Source organism: Oryx dammah, unplaced genomic scaffold (genome assembly GCF_014754425.2).
Source record: "Oryx dammah isolate SB20612 unplaced genomic scaffold, SCBI_Odam_1.1 HiC_scaffold_11, whole genome shotgun sequence".
Classification (NCBI taxonomy): Eukaryota; Metazoa; Chordata; class Mammalia; order Artiodactyla; family Bovidae; genus Oryx; species Oryx dammah.
In genome coordinates this window covers 1,341,801-1,357,440 of record NW_024070195.1, presented here as the reverse complement: position 1 = coordinate 1,357,440, position 15,640 = coordinate 1,341,801, and positions in this window count along the sequence as shown.

The following is a 15,640-nucleotide window of genomic DNA, read 5'->3' as shown; positions in this document are numbered from 1 at the left end:
AAGCAGAGAGGCCCTCTTTCCCGTGCCCTCCTTCTGGGCTCCAGGGCGTTGTGCCGGGGGCCCAGCGGACCCCGCCCTGCCCCGGCGGCTCTGCTGTCACCAGGGCCCCTGAGCTGGGCCGGGCTTGGTGTCCGGCTCTCTCCATTCAGATTATGGAAGGGGGTCTCCCCTCCCCGCGTGCGGCGGACACGGTCACGTCTATTCCCTTCGCGGGGCCAAAGCCGACCCCCACCCCAGCTCTGACGTCAGCACGAACCCCGCGGGCTGTGGGTGCGACCAGGCCTTGCTCTGCGGGTGCAGGTGCGGGCCCCTCCGCGGGCCCCTCCACGGGCCCTTCCGAACACGCTGCCCCTTCTCACGGCCTCCCGCCGCGTCCTCGGGCGGGCGCACCTCTGACCAGCGATGGGCGGGGCCTGTGTGGGTGGCGTCGAGGGCGGAGCCAGCGCACTTCGAGGTCACTTTCGCCCAAGAGCGCCTGGACTTAAGATCAAGGCAGAGGGCGTGTGGCGTAGCTGGCAGGAAGGGGTGGGCTGGTCCCCGAGGGAACCTGTAACGCTCTTGTCAACACTCGGGGAAAACTGAAGAACACGGAGCCCAGGAGCAGAGCACACAGGTCGGAAGCGCTCCTCCTGGGGCCTGGACTTCCACCCCACAGTGACCCCACTGTGTCTCCACGCGGAGGACCTCCGGATGGATGGCTCAGCGTGGGTGGTCCTCACGGGCTGTTTGTGGTGGGAAGGGACCAGGTGAAGAGGAGGCTGGATTCCACGAGTCTCAGAGCTGATTCAGACCATCTGACTGGGGAACCAGGGCAGACCTGCTGAGTGTGTGTAAATATCCTCCAAACCGTATGTACACACATACATATACATGCACACCCACATATGTGTGAATGTATGTGGTTTGGGGGCTATTTAGTTTTCTCTTGTGTGTATACAAAATGACCTTTTCTGATGGCTCAGCAGGTACAGAATCTGCCTGCAATGCAGGAGACACAGGACATGCAGATTCGATCCCTGGGTCGGGAAGATCCCCTGGAGAAGGAAAGGGCAACCCACTCCAGAATTTTTGCCTGGGAAATCCCATGGACAGAGGAGCCGGGTGGGCTATGGTGCAAAGGATTGCAAAGAGCTGGACACGACTGAGCAACTGCGTGCACACATTATAGTGTGCGTGCGTGTTATAGTGCGTATATGTGCGCATATGCGTGTTTTGTCTGAGGGAGACGGAGCTCTCCGATGGACCACAGCGCGCGCTCCCCTGTTTGTCAGAAGGAGGCAGCGGCAGCAGAGGGGAACCACCCGGCCTGAGCCACAGAGGGCACTGGGGACCCTACGGCCAACAAGGACAAAATGATCGCTCAGAGCGGCTGAATTTTACGTTTGAAAGAAAGAAAAGCCAGGGATGGAAGGAGAGAGAAAGAACCCACTCCTGAAAATTGACACCAAGACGTACCTGGGAAGCTACGAGCTTAGTGAAATGTAGCTGCCGCGCTGGGAGCAAGTCGCCATACGGAAAGCCGCTGCGAGTCCGTCTCTCAGCCCGCAGGCTACGTGGGAGTCAGACTCGCCAGGACCGAGCAGGGAAGCGGTCTGTCCCTCGAGGCCGAGTGATAGGGGCAGGGGAGGTGGGGCTGTCCCGGACTCGCTGGCCAAGGAGCCAAATTTGTCCTGACACTATTCGGGGCTTCCCTGGTGGTGCAGCTGGTAAAGAATCTGCCTGTGACGCAGCAGACCCAGGGTTGGTCCCTGGGTTGGAAAGATCCTCCGGAGAAGGGAGCGGCTACCCACTCGAGTATTCTTGCTTGGAGAATTCCATGGATCGAGGAGCTTGGTGGCCTCCAGTACAGGGGGTTGCAGAGAGTTGGACATAACTGAGCGATTAACACTATCAGGGGTTTGCACACCAGGTGGTGCTGGGAGAGGTAACGTCTGTCAGGAAGGGTCCATGTTCATTTGTTGAAACCTGCACTTCCTGAGATTGCAGTGGCCAGACTTGTTCTGCAGCAGTGGAGTCGGGTAGGCCGGCTGTTTGCAGGCCTCGGCTGGGTTTTCATCACCTCATCACGAAGCATTTACATCGCACTTTACTTTCTCAGTGTATTTCAGATTGTATTAATTTTCTCCGGGGTCTACTATTTTAAAAGATTTTGCTGGGGAGAATTGCAGAGGTGGTCTAGCACACTGTCCGCATTCTGAATAACAACCCATAAAATACGTTTGCTTCTTTGTTGCAGATGAGGAAGCTGGGGTCCAGGAGAATAAAGCTTTCAGGAGCATCGCAGAGATTGTTTGCTGAGGTGGACTTTGGAAACTCTGGTCCCTGGTTGTACCTTGGCTTTGTTTTCACCACAGGACCCCTCCTCCTGGACTTCCCAGGCCCGGCAGCCCGGGGTCTTTTTCCTTCTGTAACAGGCTTATTTCACGCTGTTACCAACACAGAGCGCCACTGCACTTTCTGAACTGCTTTGACCTTTGAAACGTCACCGAGGAGAAAGGAAATTCTCATTTTGCTATCATCCCAGAGTCTGAACAATCAGCATATAATAAATAGTAGAGATTCTGTAATTTTTAGTTCTTAAACCTTTTTTGCTGTTGTCTCTTTCCGTGTCATTATTATTGTCCCTAATGTGGATATCAGCCACCACAAATCCTTTCTGAAAATAGGAGGTAGACGTGTGTGTGTGTGTGTGTTCAGTGCTTGGATTAAAACTCACTTTTCTCCCTAATTTCTCTGTGAGCCGCAGGGAGCCAGTCACCCTTGTGTTCCGCAGCATGAAATGGAAGCCAAGACTGAGTAATCAGCTAACACATCCACAGAAGTCTTAGGGAATTTGAGTGGCCGTGGGGGGCAAGAGAGGTTGGGGAGGGTGGCGTCTAGTTACCACTGAACCAGGCAGTGCCTTTGGCCGACTCGGTGAACCTAAAGCTTCAATATTTTCACCAGCAAAACTGAAGTAATATCCAGTGTGCCCAAGGTTCTGTATTCATGACTCTGGAAAGGGATCATGGATGGAAAATGTTTTGTAAATGGCAACTAAGTACATAGTTGTGTATATGATTATACCTTATTATATATGAACACCTGTTTATGTTTTATATCATATACACACATCCACACATACGTAATGTGTTATTTCTAAAGTCTATTGAAGTAATTTTATTTCAAAAGGGTGGATACATTTTCTAGACTGGGCAAAAGCAAGCTTCTGCTCTATATCCCTTGACACGGGATAACTGACTTTTACAATAAACTGATAACAAGATTCTCATTTAAGTAAAAACTGTTTATGAAAACAAACCTCAAATACCTCCAACAAAAGGTTGTAAGGAAGAGGCGCGCTTTATTAACTCGAATCGACTTCGGATTAACACTAGTCCCTCACAGACGTGGCATGAGATCACACTGCTGGAAAATATATCAGTTTCCCTTTCAAGGAATAATATATGTTCCTCTCTCCTCCCTACAACCCCCATGCCTGCCTTTTCTCTTAGCTAATGGAGTAAATATTGGAGAACTTCTCTTCAAGAGTAACTCAGCAACCTGCTGGGCATGAGTGGAGGTCCCCATGTCCCCGGCCTGGCCTGGTGGGCGCATTCCCTCAAAGCGGGCTCTGGGCTGGAGTCTGGCAGCTTGTGTTTTAATAAGACCACAGGCGATGGTGATGCTGCCGGTCCATGGGCCACGCTCTGAGTAGCTAGGGCTCCACATTTATCTCAGAGGAATAGGAGCCCTGGAGGAAAAGTCTGAGCTATCCAAAATAAGGAAAACTTTTACCGCAAGACAATGGGCTTCAGGAAGTGCCCTGAGGCCGGGGGCCTTGGGACATTGCCCCTGGGGGCAGTGTGCACCAGACCCTCTGGACACCCAGGGCTTCGGGTGGAGCCGAGGGGGAGGGCGGGCTCGGCCATCCAGCCCCTCAGCCCCCCACCCTGTCCGTGACCCCTGCCTGCAGGTGGGTGTGGAAGCAGCCTGTTTTTAGACACAGGCCAAGGGAGACGCCAAGTGTGGAAATGCTTTGCAGGGTAAGTATAAACATCAGGAGGTATTTTTTTTATTGTCAAGATTTTGCACAATGTGCTGGGTGCCGGAAAAGGAGAAGAAGGCAGCAGAGGATGGGATGGTTGGATGGCGTTTCTGACTCTCCGGAAGTGAGTTTGAGCAAACTGTGGGAAGCACAGAGGGGCCTGGTGTGCTGCAGTCTGTGGGGACGCAGAGTCGGGCGTGACTTAGCAACTGAAGAACAACAGCTGGGTACTTGGGCACAGCCTTGGGGGGTGTGGAAAAGGAAAGAAGCTCAGCTCCTGCTCCAGAAAGCTCTGGAGGGCGCTGGAGATCTTTCCCAAGCGTTTGTTGAGTGGAAGTCTCGGACCTGGGTGGGGACAGAGGTTCTGCTGATGCTTCCTCTCTGCGTTGCCTCATTTTCCCCTGCTCTTGGCTTCTGTCTGTAGTGTCCCCCACCTCACACCCTCACCTGTCACTTCAAGAGGGGGTTTGCCAAAGGGGCTGGAGTGGGCTGTTTGACTCCCACACACCCATGCTCTCTGCGGACCTCCAGCCAACCTCACCCGGAGGCTCTCATTTGCTACCGTCTTGAAACACATGTATTTGCAAATTCGCGCGTCTCAACCTTCATCCTCAAAAATATACAGCAGGCTGCTCCCCGCAATGTTATACTTTCCACCTGCCTATCTCTCTATCCCACTGTCCTTCCACCCATCATCCATCTCTGCATCTGTGTACACGTGTCTGTGTGTATCTCCACATCTGCGTCTTTCATGAAGCTGTACTTTCTCAGTCCTTGTTGCTGTATGTGATTCATGATTTATTAAATTTTGTGTGTACACTTGCTTATCTTTGTACTGTGGGCTGACCTTGGACAACTTGTGGTAATGTGCCTCTTCACTTACTGCTGTATGCTGACCCGTCCAGGTTCTTGTTGACCTACTATCAATTCAAGCAATGTTTACTCACGAGTGGGAACTGCTTGGTTTTTATTTGTTTGTTTGAGTCTCTGATGAGACCTAATCAGAGGACAGAATGATTCTGCCCTGGACGGCTCCCGGGTCATGCGCACTCCAGGTTGATCTGATGGTGTATCTGGGGAACCGGTAAGACATAACTGGCCTTCCAAGTCCAGGCTGTGATCAGCAGACTTTCAATGAGAATCAAAGCTGATGGGAAATTCCAGATCCCGTATCTGACGGCAGTTGACCCTGAGAGGTGCACACTTCTGGGACCCTGCTCTTTGTTTACCATTCATTCAACGGCCGTTACTGACATCTGCTCTGGGCAAGGATTTTGGCTGTGGGGAGACCTAGGCATAGAGTTGCCTCTGAGGTGCTCACAACTGTGTGTGTGTGTCTGAACACACAATCTGTCCCAGTGTGTGCGTGTGCCTGGGCGCAATCGTCTGTGTGTGTGTGAGAACAAGGAGAGTAGCCGGGGGATAAACAGCCTTCTTCAAGATCAGTACGTCAGAGAGCAGCAGAGGCGAGCAGGGAGCGCTGGGGCTGAGACTGTAGCCTGGGGTGCAGAACAGGGGGCAGGGAGTCCAGGCTGGGGAGCCAGCAGAGACCAGGTCCCGTCCCCCAGGTCCCAGCGTGAGACAGAAGCAACACTCCGCTGCCAGCTCCAGCCGCACTCACCTTCTGCTAGAATCGGAGCCCCTGGGATATCCCTCTGGGTTTGTCCCCGGGGAAACCGTTCCACGTGGTCTCCACCCTCTCGCTTCACGCTCCTCGGCCATCGTTCAGGACGCACACAGAGCCGACTGTGGTCATGCCGGAGAGGAAGAGGGAGGTGGCCTCTCTCTCCCCTGGAGCCACAGCGCTTCGTGAGCGAGGACGGTCCCTGCTTCCCACGTGGAAAGCGATGGCGCGCAGGGAGGCACAGTGACAAGCGTCTGATAAATGCCCCACTCCTCACGCATTAATGCAAAGGCACGAAGGCCTGCTTTCTGCACCAGCGGCTTCGATTCCAGACTCAGGCAAGTTGATGCGAAAGGTCTGATGGGGCTGCCTGGATGGATATCCAAATAAGCAATTTCTTACAAATGTGGAACCCAGTGATGGAGGGGACCCACAAGGTGATGAAAGGAGCCTGAGATAGCATCAGAGATGACTTAATACAGGGGGAGCCAGGCAGAGGCGATCGGCACCCCGGCTTTTGCTAAATTTAACCTGACTAGCCAAGTAAGAGAAGTCATTATTGAGAAGACGTGGAAGTCCAGCCAAGAGGTTGGGTGATGGAAAATTAACTGTAGTTGAGACATAAAATTTTACAATGCAGGGATTGTAGAATGATTGGACAGCTTTCATATTTTAAGAATGCAGTTCAATGGACCATCTCTTAGCATTATCCCGAAAGCTTACACTTTTGATTAAAGCCATAAAATCCATCTCAGAGATCCAGGAAAGAGTGAGCATACATTAAACCCAAAACACTCTACCACCTGAACAACCAGTAGTCTCAGTTTTCCTTCTATCTTTAATTTCATTAAAAGTGTGATGGCCAAGACACAAGTCTTGTATGTGAACTCTCTGTGGAAAAGGAGTCAGAGATTTTAAAAGATTATTTAAGAGTTTACACATAGGATCACTTTCCAAGGATACAAGGTCAGATCCACGCTTAGGCACGGAGCTCGGGAAAATGACCAATGTGCCGTCCTGGGTGTCGCCTGCCTGGAGGGGCTGGAGGCTGACTCCCTGCACAGTCCAGGGAGATGGCCCTGGGACATCGTGAGCCGATGGGAGGAGCGCGACAGAGGAAGGTGTAGGCGCTGGAGGCAGGCGACTCGAGGCCTGGCTGAGCTCCTCTCCAGATGTCGCCGTTCGTTTCCACCTTGTCTGCTTCACTCACATCCACGCTCCTAACTCCGCCAGGATCGCAAGTGCTTGTGTAATTGCTTGGGGCTGGATGATGAGAGAGCTCTGAGGTTTGGAATTACTTGTGCCAAGATCTGTCACACCAGAGAGCGCTGTGTACTGTGAACAAGAAACCCAGAGGAATAAAAAAAGTAATAAAAAAAATAGATGCATATGAGCTGTGTAGCAAATCCAAATCTCCATGATAAGCTAAATAATAAAAATGTTTCTCAAGAAACATCTACCCCAACAGAAAGGAGTCACATAGTGTTCAATCAGCCGAGCTCAATTCTTGAGCGTTTACTGAGATCCACTTGTACTTGAGGTACCGTGAAAACGGACGAGAATGAAGAGTGAACCACGTACGGTCACACTGGTGAAAACTGCGTCTTGAATAAATCTAAGAAGACAGCAAACATCAATTGATTACCCGCTCTGAGCCAGGGGCTGTGCTAGACTCTGAGGCAATTAAGTTGGTTAAACACAAAATTCTTATCCTTAGTAACTCATAGGCTGTTTGATCTATTTTTATTTGCTGCTTTTATAAAAAAACCAAATTCTTAGTCTTCATTCAGTAGAGGAACAAAACTGAAAGATGCTTAAACTCGATCCCGATCTCTTGGTTCCTCTACTGAGGTCTCAAAGAGTCAGACATGACTAAGGGACTAAACAACAGCAAATAAGAACACACTAACTCAGAGTGTTTTCCCGCATTTCAGAAGAGCCTGGCAAGTTTGACATCTGCCTGCAAATCTTGTGCCGTTGCTGAATCTGAGGGAGAGACAGGAAAAACTCAAGGAAAAACTCAACTCATGCCAAGTATCATGGCAATCACTGCTTTTGCTATTGAGAACCCTACACTGGAAAAAAAAATTGATAATTTTTCGGTAAGGCCAGAATATAGGACATCTGCTGTTGTTTATCTCCATGAGTGTTTCTGTACCAAATGAAGTAATCAATAATAGTTTTAATTAGTGATCCTGCAATCCCACTCCTTGACATATATCCAGAGGAAACCATAACTCAAAAACAAGCATGTATCCTGATGTTTGCTGCACCACTATTCACAATAGCCAAGGCGTGAAAGCGGTCTAGATGTCCATCGAAAGATGAGTGGGTAAAGAAGACGTGGTAGACACACAGTGGAATACTCCTCGGCCGTAGAAAATGAAATACTGCCACTGGTAGCAACAGGGATGGGCCTGGAGATAATCGTGTAAGTGAACCAAGTCACGCAGCAGCAGGACACGTTTCACAGGATGTCGCTTTCAGGTGGAATCTGAAAAAGTGATGCGAATGAACTTACTTACAAAACAGAAGGAGGCCCACAGGCATAGAAAAACACTTACAGCTACCGAAGAGGAAAGTTGGGTGGGGAGGGATAAATCAGGAGACTGGCATGAGCAGATATACACTACTGTGTACAGAACAGACACACAGCAAGGGCCTGCTGCACAGCACAGGGAGTCTACTCCACATTTTGTAATAACCTATTAGGGAAAAAAAATCTGAAAAATACTAGACATATATGTAACGTGTAACTGAATTAGTTTGTCATATACCTTAAACTAACACAACATTGTAAACCAACTATCCTTCCTAAAAGACAGTGGCATATTATAGATATACATGAGTAGTTATAGCAAGTTGTATAGATGTGTGTGTGTGTACGTATACCTTACGTATATTCCAAAATATGAGCAGAGATGGGAGTTACGGTGTTCATATTGGTTATTGTGAATGACCTTGGATGTCATCTATGTGCTATTATTGTTATAGTTAGAAAAAACGCAATTTTAAAGTGAGTTCTTTTTATAAAGACAAAAAATAAGTTATTAAGCACTAGCTCTGTCAGACATTATCCTAAGGATTTTATATGTATTAACTCATTTGCTTCCCATAATGACTCTATAAACATTGCTGTTGTACACTGTATCAGTTATTAAGCTATTATAAACATCAGCTATGAAAAAACTGGGCTCCCCAGGTGGCCGGGTGGGAAAGAATCTGTCTGCCAATGCACGAGGCGTAGGAGACCCGGGCTCAATCCCTAGGTTGGGGAGGTTCTCTGGAGTAGACAATGGCAACCCACTCCAGTATCCTTGCCTGGAAAATTCCATGAGCAGAGGAGCCTGGGGGGCTACAGTCCACGGGGCTGCAGAGAGTCGGACACAACTGAGAGACACACACACATGAATATATCAGGAGGCTTGGAAACATGCTGAATGAAAGAAGTTCATTATAAAAGCCCACACGCTGTATGATTTCACTTGTATGAAATATACAATTTTAGAATAGGCAAGTCTTTGAAGACAGGAAGTAGCTTGGTGGTTTCCCGGGACTAGGGGGTGGGCAAGTGGAAAGGGAGTGAGGAACAGGGTTTGCTTTGGAGGCTGATTAAAATGTTTGTGGCGAGAGTTGCACAACTCGGCAAACACACCAAAAACCATTGAACTGGGCACTTTAAATAGATGGATTTTATGACATGTAAATTATATGTCAACAAATATACTTAAAAATATATCAGCTATGGTCTCATGATCAGTCACACAGACCGGACCAGTAGCAGTTAGACATATTTCTCACACATTGACTTGGTATCTGCATCTGTTCTATATGTTATATATTTATATGCTTTACATATATGTGTTCTGTATATTATATAAAGCTACATATTTGTAAATTAATTTGATGCATAAATTATATATAGCTTTTTCTTCTTGCAATATAGTTTCATAGAACATGCTTTGTTTAAAACTATGTTTTTAACACTTAAAACGACATCTATTCCTAAAGCTGACTCTCCACATGGGTTACTTGATCCACCTCCACTCCCCGTGATAGCGCTAAGCCCACAAAGTCAGGGTGCTGGGCTGCCATTTGATATCCACCACAGCTTTCAAAGGAGAAAGGGGACACTTAGAGCAGGTGACTCGTGGGGACCCTGAAGCGGTTTGGAGTCAGGGGCCTCGGCGTTTGCGGAAAAGGCCTGCAGCCTCCGTCTCCCCGCGGCCTTGACTAAGCAGACGCCGCGAGAGAGGAGACGCTAGCCCCGCTTCACCATCTCATCCTCCTTCTTCGATCACGTTTCACAGACGACTTCCTGTCACCCAAACGCCTCCTTCTCTCCTTCTGCCAAATGGAAAATTATTAGGTGCGGGCATACTCAATAGATGGCTGTTCGGTCGCACTTGAAAATGTTCATTTACTGTAATAGGCTCATTATTCTGGGAATGTAATTGGAAACCAGACTGTTATGACCTCAGGAAATAGAATGTAACAAAGCTATGTAGAAATATTAACTTTGCCCCCAAACAGGGCAGTGCTTTCCCCAGAGAAAGTGGAGAATCCGTCACCCACCCTCCTCTCCCTTCCCAAACTCAGCAATGGTTGGCTCTTTGGGGAACTTAGAAGGCTTCTAGTCAAAAATCCTTAAGGAACCCACGGAGAAACCGAAGCCTACTAACAGAAAAATAGAACTGTTACGGCCCCAGAGGATTTTCTCTAGTGACCCCTGAGATTTGGAATAGCCAACAGCTAAACAAGGAAGGCCTCATGTGCACCGAGGTGTGAGGGCATCAGGCCGCACGGACGCTGTGTGGACTCACCTGTGACCAGGTGTTACGGTCAGTACTGAATGCATTTTAAACGGCAAGGAAAAATCAAGAGGGAGGGTGAGACTCAAAGTCCCTATTAAAGGCCTACATAAAATGAGGGGATTAGACAAGAGGACAAGCTCTGACACTTTATTTCATGATGTCTATTATTCTTTTAAAAATTATTAATAAAATGGAGTTCAATATAAATGCAATACACATTCAAGCAGCCGCTGCAGGAATCTGGTTTGATATTAATGATTTAGGCTGGAATCTGTTCAACAAACGGGCTTAAAATAATTAGAAATGTAATTAGAAATGTTATCCCCTTAGTGGGAGAAATGCTTGGACTAATCTGAGACCTTATTTCTAAGCTTCAGCATAGCTCTATTCCAGAGACCTCATTTGAGGTTGGTTCCCTCTTTGGAGTAAAGTTTTATGGCCTCACATGACTTTATAAGAAGGCCATCATTACATGCACACACACACATATGAGCCATGTTTGAAATTTCTAATTTCAGACTCTGAACAAAGAAACTATTTTGTAGTATAATAACACATATTTACTCTTATTAAAATGGAAGGGTTATTGTAAGTTTTACAACATTAAAAAATGCAATGGGATTTTTAGATCCAAAATAATGTACAGCATTTAACATTTTTCAGTTGGCTTAAAAACACAGAGTGCAGACCAACAATCCAAGAGAAAAATGGGCAAAGGAAAAGACGATAATTACATCTTAAAATTACGAGATATGAAAGACAGAAAGAGATGCTCATTGTATGTAGAGGAAGAAAAATGCAAATTAAAACTATATTGCGATGTCGTTTCTCATCCCTCACGTTGGCAAAACTCTGACAGTTGTTAGCGCCTTCCATTGGGAGGCTTCAGGAAAAGAAGACCCCCAGCCTTGCGGGTGGGAGTGAGTGTTCCTCCGGGCCCTGCTACGTATGGTCTGTCTGTCAATGATCGCCAGACTTACCATGGGAATTACCCTTTAACCCATTACTCCCCTTCTCTAACTTTGTCCTGTAGACTTGCACACGTGCAAAATAACACATAAACCAGACTGTCTACTGCAGCGTGGTTTACAATAGCAAAACACTGGACACACTCCGAATTTCCATTAGTAGAAGTTATTTACAGTATGGAACATGCAATTATTAGAAAACAATGAGGAATCTTTCTATATATTGGTATGCAAAAATCTCCAGATCCATAATTTTGTATAAAAAGCAAGGTGGAAAAGCTGAAGGTATTGTCTAATCATTTTGTGTAACAATGAAAGGGGAGATTAAACGTGTATAGTTGCATTTGTTAGTATTTACATTTAAAAAGTCTGGAAAAATGCAAAGAAACAAACAGAAGTTTAATGGGAGTGAGGTGGATGGCTGCGCCAAGCTCTGTCCCACGAACCGTGCATGGGGCCCCTCTGTTCCATACCCTCACCAACACTCCTGTTTGTTTGTTTGTTTGTTTGTTGTCTTTTTTTCAGCAGTCGCTGTAACATGTGTGAGGTGATACCTCTTCATGGTTTTGATTTGCTTCTCCCTGACAATGAGTGATGTTAGGCATCTTTTCATGTATCTTTTAACCATCTGTATGTCTTCTTTGAAAAAAATGTCCATTCAAGTCCTTTGTCCATTTTTAAATTGGGTTACTTGGTTTTTCACTATTGAGTTGTGTGAGTTCCTTACATATATTGGATATTATCTCCTTATCAAATGTGTGGCTTGCAAATGTTTTCTCCCATTTTCTGATGCTATAGTAACCTTGTTCCTCATAACTATCCTCTTTCCCAGCTTAATTTTTGGTCTAGTGCCAATTACTGTCTGACAGTCATATATTTTATGTATTTTTAATTGCCTGTGATATAAGCTTTAAGAGGACGTTCATTCACTCATTCATAGAACCACCCGGCCCTCCTTGGCCACTGTGCAGGTAAGAGTTCCGAGGTCTTGTGTTGATACACACCCACCAAATAAGAAAGTTCAGCCGATGGGTCCCAGGCCAAAGATGTGCCAGTCTCAGTCGTGCCGACTGTTATGACACGTCCCTCTCTCCTTCCAGATTCCCCGCTGGGCTTTCCAAGCCTGGCCTGCGCCTCTGCAGAACGTGTCAGGGCCAAGACGCTGCTGTGAGCTCATCTGATCTGCAGAGATAGGAGACCTGTCAGACGTGGGTTTTGTTGCCTTTGCAAAATGCGAGATGGGAAAGACTTGCACAGAGTGAAGGTAAAAACAAAACAGTAACTGAGCAGAAAACTCTGAAGGGTGAGAAGTGGGACGTGTGCAGACACACACGGTCAAAGGAGAAGCCCAAACGGCACACAGTCACGCAGTGAGGTGCACACTGAGCATCACACTCTGTACCCTAAACTCAGAGAATAACTGTTTTTAAAATGATTTATTAATGATTTATTAATAGTCACTCTAGTCAGCCAGAAAGAAGACCTCCATTCATATCTTTAAAAAAGCAAAAATAACCTTTTCTGATCATAAAGCAATAAAATGAAAAATTAATAATAAAAGTAGAAACTAGGAAACAAACCTACCATCTAGAAATATTTTTAAACCTTTAAATCCTTCTGTTACTGAAAAATCAAAATCAAGATAGCAGAATATCAGCTAAAAACAAATGAAAAAATTTTTTTCAATAGAAAACAATAATAACAATAAGGAAATAAAAGCGTTGGTTTTAGTAAAACTCACATCAAAATCCATTGGAATGTCCCTCTGTATAGCCCAGGGAACTATATTCAGAGTCCAGTAATAAATCAAAATGGAAAAGAATAGAAAAGGAATGTATGTATGTGTGTGACTGAGTCACTTTGATATACAGCAGAAATCAACACAACATTGTAAATCAACTCAACTCTACTTCACTTTTGAAAAAGAACGTGAAATGATGAGGGGAGAAATGCAAACATGAAAAACAGCAACGGGCTCACATGTGGTGCTGAAAACATGAGCAGATGGACACAGGCTGTGGCCAGTGATTCCGGTTCTGAGCTCCTGGAGGGTGCAGCCCCTTCCTTCGCTGACTGCCCCCGGCCGCACCCTGGTCCTTGCAGGCTCCGTCCAGGAAGTGGTGGTCGGTTTAGTCACTAAGCCGTGTCCGACTCTGCGACCCCATGGACGGTAGGCCACCAGCCTCCTCTGTCCATGGGATGCTCCAGGCAAGCGTACTGGAGCGGGTTGCCATGCCCTCCTCCAGGGGAGCTTCCCGACCCAGGCATCGACCCTGGGTCTCCTGCACTGCAGGCAGGTTCTTTACCACTGAGCTGCCAGGGAAGCCCCGTCCAGGAAGGAGGTCCCAGCTCTCCTCCCCACCCGTGCTGCTCCCCTCACTGGGGGGCTGACCTCAGTGCCGAAGGCAATCGAGTCTCAGGGGAGAGGGTACAGCAGGCCTGCTCCTCACGCCCGCCCTACGGAGAGCGGGATCACGGTCATGCATGTGTGATGTGGGCGCGGGTGTTCGTGGAGTCAAAGGAAATACTGAGTTGTGACCCCAAGAAGAGGGTTAGCAGGAGGCATTTCTGCAGTGACGGCTCTGAGTTGGGGGCCCCCAGCTACCGAGTTGCCCGTATCCCCCAGGCAGACCCCATAGATGCCTCGGTCAGCCAGGCTCCACACAGGAAGCAGATGGCTCACCTGGAAAGCTTTTAACAAAGAGGTTATTTACAGAAGTTTGGGCAAGTTAGTTAGTGTTAGTCACCTGGTTGTGTCCGACTCTCTGCAACCACGCGGACTATAGCCCGCCAGGCTCCTCTGGAAAGGGTTGCCATCCCCTTCTCCAGGGATCTTCCCGACCCAGGGATCGAACGTGGGTCTCCTGCGCTGCAGGCGGATTCTTACCACTGAGCCACCAGGGAAGTCCAGGCTAGGGGTGGTCGGGTGGCCCAGCAGCAACAGAGAAAACCATCACCACTCTCGACTGCGGGGAAAGACAGCGGTGCTCCCGTGGGACCCAGGGCTGCAGGCCCAGAGCAGGCGCGTGAGCTCCCGCCCTCTCTCTGCCCCACCCTCTGGTCCCACGGGTGTTGTCCAGTGATCATACCCACTGGATGCCAACCCGCCTGGGCACGGAGTGGGCTGAGAAGGACGGGGAAGAGATCCGGGCTCGGCGGCCATCTGCCCCTCCTGCTACACCCCTGCACAGCCGGCTCAGCCGCATCTGCCCCTCGGGCTCACCTGCCGCCGTGGACAGCCTCCTCTTCCTTCAGAGAGGACCCCCTGCCGGAAGCTCGTCCAGAGTCCACACCGACCTCTTGTCTGTGAACACTGAGGGAGTTTGCTCTCTTCCCACATGTGAACCAAAGTCCCGAGAAGCTGAAATGTGATAATGTGTCAAAAGTCACCTAAAACTTCTCAGACAGTAATGAAAGTTAAAAACAAAGAGCAGGAAGGCATTTTCTATAGGGTAATTATTTGGAGAAAAAAAATTAAAAATCAGTGTTCTCATGATGTGCTAACAAAGCCAACAATGCCGTCGGTGATGAATTCCATCATCTGTCACAGACGTGTGCTCCCTGCAGACATCACAGGCATGCAAGCTAAACAAATGGGGTCTGTGAAAGTATTTGTCCAGCTGTAAAGAACCAGGCAAATACAAGTTTATAGTATTATATTTAAACAATACCATCTATTATTATTGTTATGTTATAATAATACATATTACTAAGCATGCATTAAATTTATATTACAGATTCAGAAGAAATTACTTAGTTTACTTTTTTTTATTAAACAAGTACTTATTAAGTACCTGTCATGGTACTTAAGGCTCCAGAATTACAAATCTGAAAAGCTCAGTCCTTAGAATTTATACTCTGGAAAGTACAGGGTTCAGTAAGCTGTTGGCATTGGGTCTAGTCTAGCCCACTGTCTGTTTATTTATAGCCTGTGAGCTAAGAGTCACTTTTACAGTTGCAAATGGTTTTGAAAAATGAGAAGAATAATATTTCATGTCAAAATTAGATGAAATGCAAATTTTAATGTCCTTGAATAAAGTTTTATTGGAACATGGCCATACCACTTGTTTGCCTGTGGATGTGGCCTCTTTGTAGTTGAATAGTTGAGGCAGAGACCATGTAGCCCACAAGGTCTAAAGTATTATTATTATAAAACTCATTCTCTGGCCTTTACAGAATGATGCTGCTGAGCCCTGGTCCTGTGGAA